Here is a 13,257-nt window from a genome sequence, read left to right as displayed (position 1 = left end):
GAGAGAAAACATATATTTTCTTCTGATATACACATATATGTATATATGTGTGTGTATGAATATATGTATGAAACAATTTAGGCACAGCTGTGAAAACATCAGAGGCCAGACATCTCTCTCTCTCTCTCTCTCTCTCTCTCTCTCTCTCTCTCTCACACACACACACACACACACACACACACATTCACGCACATTCACATACATTCTCAGAGAAACTGATCACTTCTTTTTTGTTAACGATTTATTTATTTTTGTTTTGTGCATATTGGTGTTCTGATACTCTCCAATCCTCTATAACTGGAGTTACAGACAATACAGACAGTTGTGAGCTGTCATATGGGTACTGGGAATTGAACTTGGGTCCTCTGGAAGAGCAGCCAGCGCTCTTATCCATTGAACCATCTCTCCAGCCCTACTGATCCCTTCTATATTAAGATCTTTAACTGAATAAATGAGTCAGGTGTGTTAAACTATTCTTTAAAGTTATTTTTTGTTTTTCAATCAATTTTATCAAATATATATTAAAAATGTATTAATATCAGCCCTATGACTGTTCTTACCATTTACTATTAGCCAGCTCTTCATTACTGCAACAAAATACCTGAGGAGGAATAAGTCCATAAAAGAATATTAGTTATAAACTCTTACTGCATTAATTAATTCATTAGTTAATTAAGTAATTGAGTGTGCACGCACTGAAACAATACCTTAGCACACCATGGAGGTCAGAGGACAACTTTGTGGAGCTGATTCTCTCCTTCCATTATGTGAGTCTCTAGTCATCAGGTTTGCTAGTACCCACTGAACCTTTACCCACTGAACCAGCCTCTGGCCCCAGGAAGTTTATTTAATACACAGTTCTGAAGATAAAAGGTTCAGAGCAATGCACAGTTATAAAGATAAAAGCTCAGAGAGAGAGATCACATCTGCTAATGTTTTTGTTGTTGGTTTTGGTTTTGCTTTTTCCCCCATACCAGTATACCAAGGCAGCATTGTGGCTCTACACTGTAAGAGACAGGAAATCTGCATGTTACCTGTGATCTCCCTCCTCTTTCTTGTAAAGGAACTGAGACCCCATTGTGGGAAACCTATTCCAGTGACCTTATCTAAGCCTTATCAATTCTTAGAAGGCCCATTCTACACACATTACCCTCTGGTGACATTAACATATAACTTTGGAGATTAGATTTCTATGTGAATTTGGGGGGCACATCATGGAGACTCTATCACCACAGAATAATGACCAGTCGACATTATAAATAGGTCTTGACACTCCTTTGTCTCAGAGTCTGCATCTGGCCTCAGACTCTTCTAGGAAGGAAGTTCCAGAAAACTGCTAACAACTGACCAGAGAGACTTGTAACATGAAAACAGTTTCTGTCTTTGTTTTGAATGCCATCCACATCTGAAATGAGTCACTCCGTTTGTTAAAGGACTCGCTCTAGAGACTTCTTCAGTCTTGGGCACGATCCAAATGGCTTTATAAACCAATGGCACAGTTCTGCTTGATAGCCTGTTTTTCTTTTTGTGCTCACACCTCTTACTTTGAGGTTTCTCTTATGAGACTTCTAGACTCGCCTAAAGAAAGCCAGATTCAGGAGTGTCTGGTAGTGTTTGGTAGTGTTTGGTAGTGTTTGGCGATCCCTACCAATGTAATCAGTGCAGACACACTTAAGTGCAACTGTGCTAAGCCCCACCCATTTAACAAATGATTATTGAGCACATAGGCCTTGCTGCCTTACACTTTAGAAAGAACACAAAAGATTGAGTTCTGCCTCCCAAACTCTTATATTTAAAGAAAAAGAAAAATGCTTTTATGAAATTATCTATTTGGTCTTCATGAAATCTGTGAGCTGTTAAAAACTCCTTCACAATTTTTACTTTTTGGCTAAGTCACAATCTGAGATATGAGATTTGAAACACGCAGTCAGTTGGCAGCATGTGTGAGGGACACCAACTGCTCCAGAGCTCTGGAACAAGGCAGGAGCCTGTGCGTGACGGAGAACCGCCTATGTGCTCTGAGTTAATCCACTCACTCATAAAACAGAGCCGATGTTTGCTTAGTGCTTGGCAGTACATTTTCTCCAATTTCAGAAAACATTAGAAATCTCACCCACTCTAAAACGTTTTTTTTTTTTCCTCTTAAAACTCTTCAAAGTATTCTTTGTAGAAGAGAAACTGCAAGCAGACCACGTGACCAGGACTGAAGCTCCTATCAGCGCTTGACATCTTTGTACACATCACAGTCTTTGATGTCAGAAGGGCCTGCCAGCCTCTTTCAGGTGAGCCTTGGCAAGTCAGTGGACATCACTGAGCCTTGCTTCTTTATCTCTTCGGTGGGGGATAATGGTATCCTTGTGACCAACCACGTCACAAGGACTGGAGACAATGGATACTAAAGTTGTAGCATATACTAAGGTCCCATTCTTCTCTTTATCAATAGTATAATAACACTGTTAAGGAATCCAAGAGCTTTTGTTTGTGCATGACTCATTTGTCTGCCCATCTGTCCATCCAGCCACCTGCCTACACAACCCAAAGTATTTACTGCCACTGGTCTGCTGCGCGCACTATGGACTTAGCTCTATCACAACAGAAGGCTTTTTCTTTGCACTTGGGAATTTATATTACATACGTAATGGGAATATAAAGCACCAAGCAGAGACACATTGTCCAAACTTGCTTTCCATTGCTGGATAAAACATTGACCAAAACAAGTTGGGGGGCAAAGGGTTGCCTTTAGCTTTTGCTTTAGAGTCTCACATCAAGGGAAGTCAGAGCAGAAGCTCAAAACAGGAGGCAGGAGGCTTGAAGGAGGCTTGAAGTTCCATGGAGGAACTTCACTTACTGGCTTACTCAGCTTGAATTCTTATCCAACCCAGGACCACCATCCTGGGTGTTGGCACCCCACTTCCTTCACCACACGCAATGGGCTGGGCCCTCACACACCAACTACTAATCAAGAAAATGCCCCCACAGAGTTTCTTACAGACCAGTCTGATGGAGGCAGTTCCTCAAGAAAGGTTCCCTCTTCCCTGGCTTTCTGGGAAAGATAAATCTGTGTTCTTCATAATCTCTAGATAAACTGGTTCTTCCAGGGAAGATTAGCAAATGAGGCCCTGAAATCTCTGCCTGCCTTGTTTTCCAGGACCTAGCCTTTCTACCTCTCCTGGACCCCCCCCCCCCCCCCCCCACTGAGCTTGCAGAAGCAAAATACATGAAAGATGATCTCCTCACTCCCTTTGAAGGATTCGATAAGCCTGGAAAAGTTAGTTTTGAAAGCAGCTGTTGCCTTCTTTCTGAGTGACGGAACAACAGCCTAGCTCTTACCTGCCCAGGACCTTTGATATTTTGATTTCCCATTAGAAGCCCCTGGGACAATGAGGTTTGAGGTTTTACACATAATTAGTTCATATTTGTTCAATTTCATGGTGCTCATTATGGCTTTCCTTGAACAGTTCCTATGTCATCATTCATTTTTTTATTTTAAGTTCCCTGAAGTTGTTTCTGTAACATGGTTAATACTGAGAGCCCTGGAGATGTGTGTTTACAGAATTTAAAAGAGATGTGTGCTTTTCTGTTACAGGCTTTGAAAACAGCATAATCAAGGTTATTCTCTGTGAGTGCGCGCTCGTGTGTGTGTGTGTGTGTGTGTGTGTGTGTGTGTGTATGTGTGTGTGTGTGTGTGTGTGTGTTTGTGTACATCTGTCCATATTCACAGGTCTATGTTGGTCACAGGTCAACCTCGGGTGTCCCTCTTTAGTTGGACTCCATCTCGTTTCTTTTTGCTGGGGATACAGTCTCTTGGTTTTAAGTGAAAGGCACTGATTTGGTGAGGCAGCTGGTCAGCAATTCTCAGGGACCTGCTTGTCTCCCACTCCCCATCTCTGGTGTTACAGGTGTATGCCACCATGCCACCTTTTTAAAAATGGATCCTGGGGATAAAACTGAGTCCCTCATGCTTGTGTGGCAAACATGCTGCCAACTGAACCTTCTCTTTAGTTCTATCCTCTTTTGTTTAGAAACTCTGCCAAATAAAAATTCAGTTGCAGGAATGAATTCTCCGTGATAGGTATCAAGATGAGATTTACAACCTTTTCTCTTAAGCAGAGAAAAGTTAATATGTCATTTTCTTTTTGTGATGAACATACATGTGTACAGACTTTTGCACACATTACCCTACAAACACAGTTCACACAAAGTATGTGACTATTTACATCACCAATATGTAATTTGGTTGTAACTACTTTGTTGCAATTATCCATAATTCTGGAAAAACTAGCCATGCAAATAACCAAAAAGATAAAGAAACACTAATACAGAGAAGTCATTGCCAACTTTTTCAATTTCTTCAAGGCTCTTAGATGCGAAACTCAATAAGGCAGTTTGCTTGAACAGCAATCAGACAATCTCTTTTTAGGTTTTTGACTCAGGCTGAGTTTGAGAAGGGAATACAGAAGCTCATAGTTACCACTGAATAAGGATGATCAGGCAGGAAATACAATAGAGAACATTTCAATGTAGAAATATGGGTTAATACAAAAAGCAACTTGGTAGAAGCTGAAAAAGTAAAGATTTGAGGCTTTCATAATAATTATTAAACTCCTTTGAAGACCACGATAAATGAGATCAGGATCTGTCCTCAGGAACATTCATTGATACTGTTCTTTTCACCAAAATAATTTTAACACTTGAAGTTTTTAACTTAAATTACCTTAAATTCTTCTTGTAGATTATTGACCCTAACTCACACCCTAACAATATCACTTTTGTGTAGAGCTGGAGCAGGTTCCTCTCTCACACACTGCCTGGCCAACATGTCCCAGAGTTTGTATTTCAGCATCTTTCATGGAGGGACCTCCCTCAGCTCATGCCTTGGCCCTTGTCTCCCAAAGACTCATATCTGGACAATGAGACCCCACAGGGAACATTCTTTCTTCTTTTGACATCTGCTCCTTTTTCTCCACTTCCTCTTCCTCATCCTTCTTCTTTTTCTTTTTTCTCTCTTGTTCTTCCTCTTCATTTTTCCCTCCCCATCTTCTTTTCTGCTTCCTCTTCCTCCTGCTCTTTCTTTACCCAAACAATCCCAGCACTCAACTCATAGCGATGAGTCTACATGCACCATCTGTCTTCTTGATTGGTTAGCTGTGTTGGGAAGCTTGTAGCCAGGCTGGGATTACTGTTATTTCAGTGAAAAGCCAACATTCGTGTGTGTGTGTGTGTGTGTCTATCAAATTAATGAGAATTCTATAGCTGAAGAGTGCTCCCAAAGGATCCTTCTTACATCCTCCCTACAAGATATACTGATGGTTCTAACTCACATTTCTTAACAGGGAAGTAACTCCTGCATGACAAACACACCCTAAAATAAAAAACAGATGAGCCTTATAAACCACTTGGCACTCAGTGGTTGCAATAACTGACAGATAGATTTGATAAGGCAGGTAAGAATGAAAATAACAGAAAATGGTGGCCAAAATTCACTTAACAGAAATTTTACAGGAGAAAGAGAGAGATGGCTGAGTTAAGTTCATAAATAAAGGATGCCAACCCAGGACAAGTTAACTTGCACTTGGTGACGTTGTAATAATACATGTGACCCATATTTGTAAAATGTGCATTTTCAAATCCAGCACATCAACTTGTTCCCCCATACCTCTGAAGCTCCTTTTCCCTTCCCTCCCAATTTCTCCTATTTCCCTTGCCATGATTTCGGTGACTGTAAGTATTGTCAGCAGGTTACCATGCCCCACTGAGTTATTAGCACCTCTTAGGATACTTCGTGACTTCATCTCCTCGCTATGTGTTCTCATGGAAACAGAATACAGTGTAGCACAACTGAGAAGAGGCTGTGGCTTTCCTGTGTATATCTTCAAGCTCGATATTAACTAGGGGAGTGGGGCAGTAGGTATAAGGTTTTCTGTGGACTTTCGCAGCGATTTCCTTTACATCTCTCAAAAAGTTCTGTTTTTAATAAACTTTACTAGAAATGTAACATGACCAAAAAGGATAATCAAGTACATTGTATATGCATGAATCATAATAAATGGGGATTAGATAATGCTTTTGCTTATATGAATAGGCTGCTTCACAGTTGATATTTATTTCTTAGTGGGAAAATTGTTTTGATGAAGCAAGCAAGTCAGGGTAGAGTAGAATTTGTGCTTATCCATGCAGTTGACCGCACGGTTCTCTCGAACCACGAAGGTTAACTTGGTCTGAGATGCATCAGGATCTGCTTGGGCTGAGCTGGGATCTCTGGCCTCTAAGGATGACATTCTTCTGAAGCCACAAGGATGATCCTCCTCAGAGGTCTTTCCTTTCGGCTCTTAGCCATCTGATTCTGCTGAGCCCTGGGTTTCTTCTCCATCACACACAGTGGAAAGGAAAGCACTTGAGACAGAGAGGCTCTCTGCTCGTGGTGAGACTCTCTTCTATGTGACATATCTCTTCAGTCACATATGTGAAAGGAATAGATAATAATAGATGGAGAAAAAGAAATGCAGACAGTGAACATTTTCCCACAGACACGTAAGTGAAAAAATACTTTGCAAAATAAATGGAACAACAAATGGATCAATTTGGAGTATTTGTAGACAAAGGAAAACATATGGACAGATAATATGACAGTCTCTCTCTTATTTTGAATCTTCTACAAATTGCTCAATAACTTTATCAAACTTGGTTTTCTATGCCTGTTTAATTTGGTAGATAGCTAAACTTTTCAATCTATCTTTCCTCTATGCTTGGTCAATACTGAATTATTTTATTTGTATTAAGTTAAAAAGTTTTCTCGCAAAAGAACAGATATACACACTAAAGTATTAATATGCAAATGAATTTTCCAAATTCATAAAAATCCTAAAATGTATTATTTCACAATTAGGCCTATGGATTTTGATGCAGTTTCTGGCCATGTCTTTGTTTCTTTGAGATTAAATACTTCAGATTTCAAAGATGTTTTTCTAAACATTAAATGATTTTTTCCCACCAATCTACCCTTACCAGAAATATTACCTATTTACCTATCATTTCTCATAAAATCTGTTTTAAACATCAGAGGGAAATAGCTTCATGATAGCTAATATTAACACCACCTGACTTATGGCTTTAGAACAAGAAAGGATCCAGTTAATTCCCTGTGTAAGTGGCAGGAAGCTGAGCATCCTGCAGCCTTTGGCCTTTTCCTGGTAGCGTAGGCCCCGAATCTTTGATCATTCCACTTAGCACAGCCTTGAAATTTAAATGTTTCACATTCTATTGCTGACTATTTCTCTGCTGAATTTTGAGGACAAACTTTAAAAGCTGTTACTTTACTGCTTTGTTTTAGAGGGCTGATTCTTATTTTATTTGTTCATGGAATTTTGAAGTCCATTAATATCATCTAAAACAGCACCACATCAGAAAACTCAATTTCAGAATATCTTGCTTATGAACTCATAACTTGGGCCTCAGGGGCTGAAGAGATGGCCTAGTGCCTAAGAACATTTGCTGTGCTTACAGAGGACCTGGGTTGGGTTCCCAGCACCCACATGGTGGCTCACAACCACCTGTGACTTCAGTTCCAGGTTATCCAAACCCTCTTCCAGTCTCTTTAAGCACTAGGCATGTAAGTGGTACGTACACATACACACAAACAAAACCCTCATATACAGAAAATAAAAATAAATAAATCTTAAAAACATCAAACCAACAAAGAAGAACATAACATTCTGTACCTTTCATTCTGAGTCACTGTTTTCAATTTTAACTGCAAATTAATTACTCAGTTAGTCAGACAATGTCAGGAACGAGCTGTCTCTATTGCTGTTGTTTTGTGTTTTCCAATCACTGGGCTATCACTTTCATGCAGAATCCCCTGTTGCTTATCACAAGTATGGGCACCTGACCTGCACTTAGAGCCAGCTAGGAGGGGGTCAAATTGTCATGATGTATCAGTTAGCAAGAAAGCCCATAGCTGACCCTGTGCATGTTGGTAGCTGATGGAATAACAGACACTTCTCAGAGTTAACTTCTTTCTGTGTAGGGTGTGATGTTTGCTAAAGAATAAGTTAAAAGCGTATTTATTTAAAGTCACCCGATTATCATTAAAAACTCAGTCATAACCAAAATAATTGTTGCCAACTCAATACTAATAGTAACATGTTTTTCTTGCAGGTGTTATTTTATCCCAGACATTGTTTAGAATTTCTACCCCATAGCAATAATAAAGACCACAGTAACATTTTCTTCTCTTGTCAAGTTCTCTATGTGCAGTAGAGCCCTCGGTATCTAGGACAGTATATGGCTCATACCAGCCTTCCCTTGGCATCAAACTGGTATGAGAAATCAAAGACTGGTTGCTCTTATGCTCTCAGTGAGTTCTAGTTGTTCTTCTCTTAACTCTGGGCTGGATAACTCCCACGCAAACTTTACCATGACATTTCCCATGTAGATATATACATACATCTGCTTCATGCATTTGCTGAGTTTTATGATGATTACCTCTACGGATCTTGGAAGAGAAATTCAAGTATGAATGATGGAGAAGGCCCTGCACTCAATGAAAGAAAAAAAGGTCCCGATAACAAGTAAATCCTTTCTCAAAGGTTTTGCTATCAGTGAAATTTTCTGTTTATTTTTAAAATAGAGTCAAATACAGGTAGCACAAATTCACACAAAAAATGGCTCAGACTTCAAGATTATTGTTGTTAGACCAGTAGGCTGTTTAGAGGTGTGAAGATCCAGCTTTGATCTCCAGTAAACAATGCCATGCAGGACACCAGTTCCTTTGATCTTTTGTCTCTACCATCTTCAGTTAGTTGGCAATTTATTTCTCATCGTCACCAAATGGCTGATGCGACTCTAAGCATTGTGTTCTCACAGAATGACTTCAAAACGAGGGAGGAAGCAAAGATGACGCAGCGAAATGACACTCTTCCTCTGTGTGCCGTGTAGATGGACGTGGGGGATTCTTTTCATGGACCTTCCCGGAGACCACTTGCATCTCACTGACCGTAAATGGCTTTTGCTTACTCAACTCTGTATAAATCATTCCTAAAAGAACATGGGGTTGTAGTGATTGGTTCACACCGATCATGTTCATCTGTGCTTAGACACCTGGTCACAAGAATAGAATCAGTTTTGTTACCCAAGAGCTGAGCTATGATAACTGGCTTAGGCAACCCCTACTGTTGGTGTTCTCTATATCTGTGTGGAAAGAAACCTAGTGAGGAACTACACGTGGGAGCCTTGCTTCAGTTACTGTTGTGCCTATGAAATGCTTACCGGAGTCTACAGAGTCTGGGAAGTATTCTGAGCCAACACTTCAACTTTGGATGAGGGAAATTCCAAATTGCTTTTTCTGAAATTTATTGTTATAATTTACACACAAAGTTCTGCTTTGTATAATAAATTATATATTGTATATAAAATAATACACAATTCTGCAATATATTATTATTTAGGATATATTTAATGTCAACATACATGTCAGTTATACAATACACATTAACTATGTATGGTATGTAATGTTATATGTAATGCTAATTACACAATATATGGTATCATGCACAATGTATGTAAAATGATAAGTATATTATACCTCTAACTAATAAGATTATGGTATATATAACTATAAAAGTCTATATGATAAATATAAATAAATTTGTATATATCTCTTATAAATCTTTCATAATCTTATGATCTACCCCTTACCCAGTTTATAACTGTGATAGTTACTGTCTTAGTTAACTTTCCTATTGCTGAGAAGAGATCATGACCAAGTCATCCTATAAAGGAAAACATTTAACTTGTGGGCTTGTGGTTTCAGAGGGCCATAGAATCCATGCCCATAACTGTGTAAACATAGCAGCAGGCAGGAATAGACCTGGAGCAGTACCTGAAAGCTTACCTCTTATCTGCACGTTGGAGGCAGAGGAGAAAGAGATAGAGAGATAGATAGATAGATAGATAGATAGAGCGAGCAGAAAACCACTAACAAGGAATGGCTTGGGATTTTGAAACCTCAAAGCCCACCCCCAGTGACATACCTTCTCCAAGTCTACACCTCCTAATCCTTCCCAACCAATTCCATCAATAGTGGTCAAGAATTCAGACATATAAGCCCACGGGGGCCATCCTCATTCAAACCACCACATTTGTTTGACAGTATAATCATCACACTGTATATTAAAGCTAAGATTTGTTCAAACAAAAATTTGATTACTTTTACCAACATCTTCCCATTCCCCTCACCCCTTGGCTTTTGGTTGTGCAGGCTGACCCAGAGCTCATTGTATAGCTCAGTGCTGGAGTGAAGCTTGTGATCTCTGTCTTCTCCTCTCTAGAACTTGGATCCCAAATATACACCAACAGTCACACTTCCAGCTAGCTCCTCTCCCTTTGAAGGATTAGTACTATTCCATGGGTAGTACAACCATACTCCCTGAACCATTTGTTTGTTCACATTTATCTTGAGTCTATATCTAGACTTTTGTTCAATGGGAATAGGTGTGCAGCCCTCTCTTTGCCATGCTAACTTCATTTCTCTCGATTATACATCTAGTAAAGGTTCTGACCTGCAACCTCCATTTTTAAATTTTTAAGGAATTGTCATGTTATTTTCTACCATAGCAGCACCAATTTACATCTCATAGGCAACATTCAAGGATTCCTTATCTCCATTTTCCGAGAATATTTATTGTCACATGGCCTTTTGAGCACAGTCAATCTCACCAGTTAAACGGTGGTTTTGATTTCATAGCCCTGATTGTTAATGATCTTTCCACGAATCTGTTGATTAATTGTATGTGTTTATGGGGAAAATGTTTATCCAGGACTTTCATCCATTTAAAATCAGATTATTTTAGCTTTTACTACGGAGTCATCTGAGCTTCTTATATATATTTTGAATATTGCTTCTTATTGCATATGTGGTTTCTCAATATTTTCTCCCATTCTGTAGGTTTCCTTTTCATTTTGTCAGCTTTGTTCTTTGCTTTGCAGAAACATTTTGGTTTGATTCAGTCACTCATGTTTAACATTTGCCTGTATCTTGGGAATCATGTCCAAAAAGTCACAGCCAAGACAGATAGTCTGTGATTTCCCCTTTATTTCACAATTTCAGGTCTTCTCCTTACACTTTTAACATAGTTTCTGTTACATGCAGTAGGAGCATCCAACTTCTTTGTATATGTGTAGTATACATGCATCCAACTGCTCAATAGCATTCATCCAAGAGCCCATCATGATCTTGTTATAGATCCCTGGTAACCTGGTGATCAGTGGATCATCTACTTGTAGTTTTTCTTTTTCTTTTCTTTTTTCTTTCTTTCTTTCTTTCTTTTTTTTTGAGGCAGGGTTTCTCTGTAGCTTTGGTGCTTGTCCTGGAACTAGCTCTTGTAAACCAGGCTGGCCTTAAACTCACAGAGATCCACCTGCCTCTGCCTCCTGAGTGCTGGGATTAAAGGCATGCACCACGACCATCTGGCTTACTTGTGATTTTATCTCTCTTTTCTCCCTATTTCTGCAGAGTGGGGAGTGGTATTAGAATTTCAATAGAGTTTTCATCAAATTTCTAAATTATTTTGCATAATGTGGTAAGTTCTTCAGACTCATAAAGCAAAAAACTTGTTTGTTATAACACAAGAGAAAACCCTCTTCATGAATTAGTCTACTTCAACTTTTTAATGAACAATTGCATATTGATGAGCTTCCAGGTTCTATGGCATTTGGGCAATGCATGGGAAAGTCTGCTGGTATCCAGTGTGCACTAATGATGGCCTCCTGCTTCCCTGTGCCCTTGTCATCATTCAGGCAGTAATTTGTTGTGGCCCCACTGTATGCCTCGATCAACAGTCATCCATGCCATTTGTCCCAGCCATTTCCAGGGCTAACTTTCTCGTTTCGTGGTATGCCAGTTAGTGAAGAAAAGTATGCCTCGTCTCTGAATCATTTCAGTCTAGCTGCCGTCAAAAATAGCACAAACGTGTGACCAATTTCCCCAGCTATGCGAAGACTCAGGGCATTGCATATGATTCGGACACCAGAAGGCATTGCTGCAATTGAAATACTTCACTCTGCCTGCAGCACTTGAGTCATATAAATTACAATCTTGCCATGCAAAATCCCTTGAAGAATAACAGACAGTGATCCCCATAGAGCTATGCTTATTTTTATGGGGATTGAGTGTATTATGAATGATTGTTTTAGATGTTTAAGAGGGTAGCAAAATACATCTCCTTAGATAGTCCAGGACACTTCAAGATGCTTGAGAGATAAGTTTCCTTCATGAGACATAATCATTTCATTGCATTGGCCTGTTCTTCTAGGTTCTTCCTAAGGTTTTACAATGGGGTGTAGTGGGTAAAGAAGAATTGTAGAGCTGTGGTTTAAATACACCCATTCGCCATGTTTAATCTCTAGCATCATATTGAGCGTGTTAAACCCTCTGCAGGTCTATTGTGCCATTTTTGGGATACAGATGTTAACAAAGATAGACTAGCTAGACCTAAATGCAGCCTTGGATTTAAGAGGCAGGGGGCTATTCTAGGGATAACTAAGCCTCCCTCACTACATATATTCTTAATGAAGTCCCATCCCTTGGTGAGGGTTTAAGGTCCTATGTATGTTCAATGATGGATTGCACTTGGCTTGTAGGTAGCCCACAGATCAATACTGCAGTGTTCATGTAAAGTATAATGAAATGAGGCATGTATAAAAGAAAAGATCTACAGACTCTTCTGGAAATTATAGCATGATCAATGGTAATTTTTTTTTTTTTTTTGATTTGTTGAGACAAGGTTTCTCTGTAGTTTTTGGTTCCTGTCCTGGAACTAGCTCTTGTAGACCAGGCTGGCCTCGAACTCATAGAGATCCACCTGCCTCTGCCTCCCGAGTGCTGGGATTAAAGGCGTGCGCCACCACCACCCAGCTAATGGTAACTTTAAGACGATTTTTTTTTTGATAGCTTTGGGGCTATCTAGAACATGAAACATCCTGTCTTGACTTTTAGCTTTTAAAACTCCCCCTTATTCACTACAAAATCCTCATGTTAACCTCTGGTCTCACTAGAGAGTCATTATAAGTGTATAAGCATGAATGTTTGTTATTATGTGCATCTTAAATATCTGTCCAAATTTATGTATGTATAGCTGTTAGAGCTGAAGGGAAGTGAAGGGAATTTTAGGAGGTGTGGCTTGGTACAAGTAATTGAGATCATTGAGATGGCAACTTAAGTTGGGATATTGGAACTCTGGCCTCTTTTCTCTCTTTTGA

This window comes from Microtus oregoni, unplaced genomic scaffold (assembly GCF_018167655.1).
Source record: "Microtus oregoni isolate MIOR12 unplaced genomic scaffold, Mior012 000008F_ref0000371, whole genome shotgun sequence".
Classification (NCBI taxonomy): Eukaryota; Metazoa; Chordata; class Mammalia; order Rodentia; family Cricetidae; genus Microtus; species Microtus oregoni.
The sequence above is the reverse complement of the archived record's forward strand: the minus strand, read 5'-3'. Positions refer to the sequence as shown.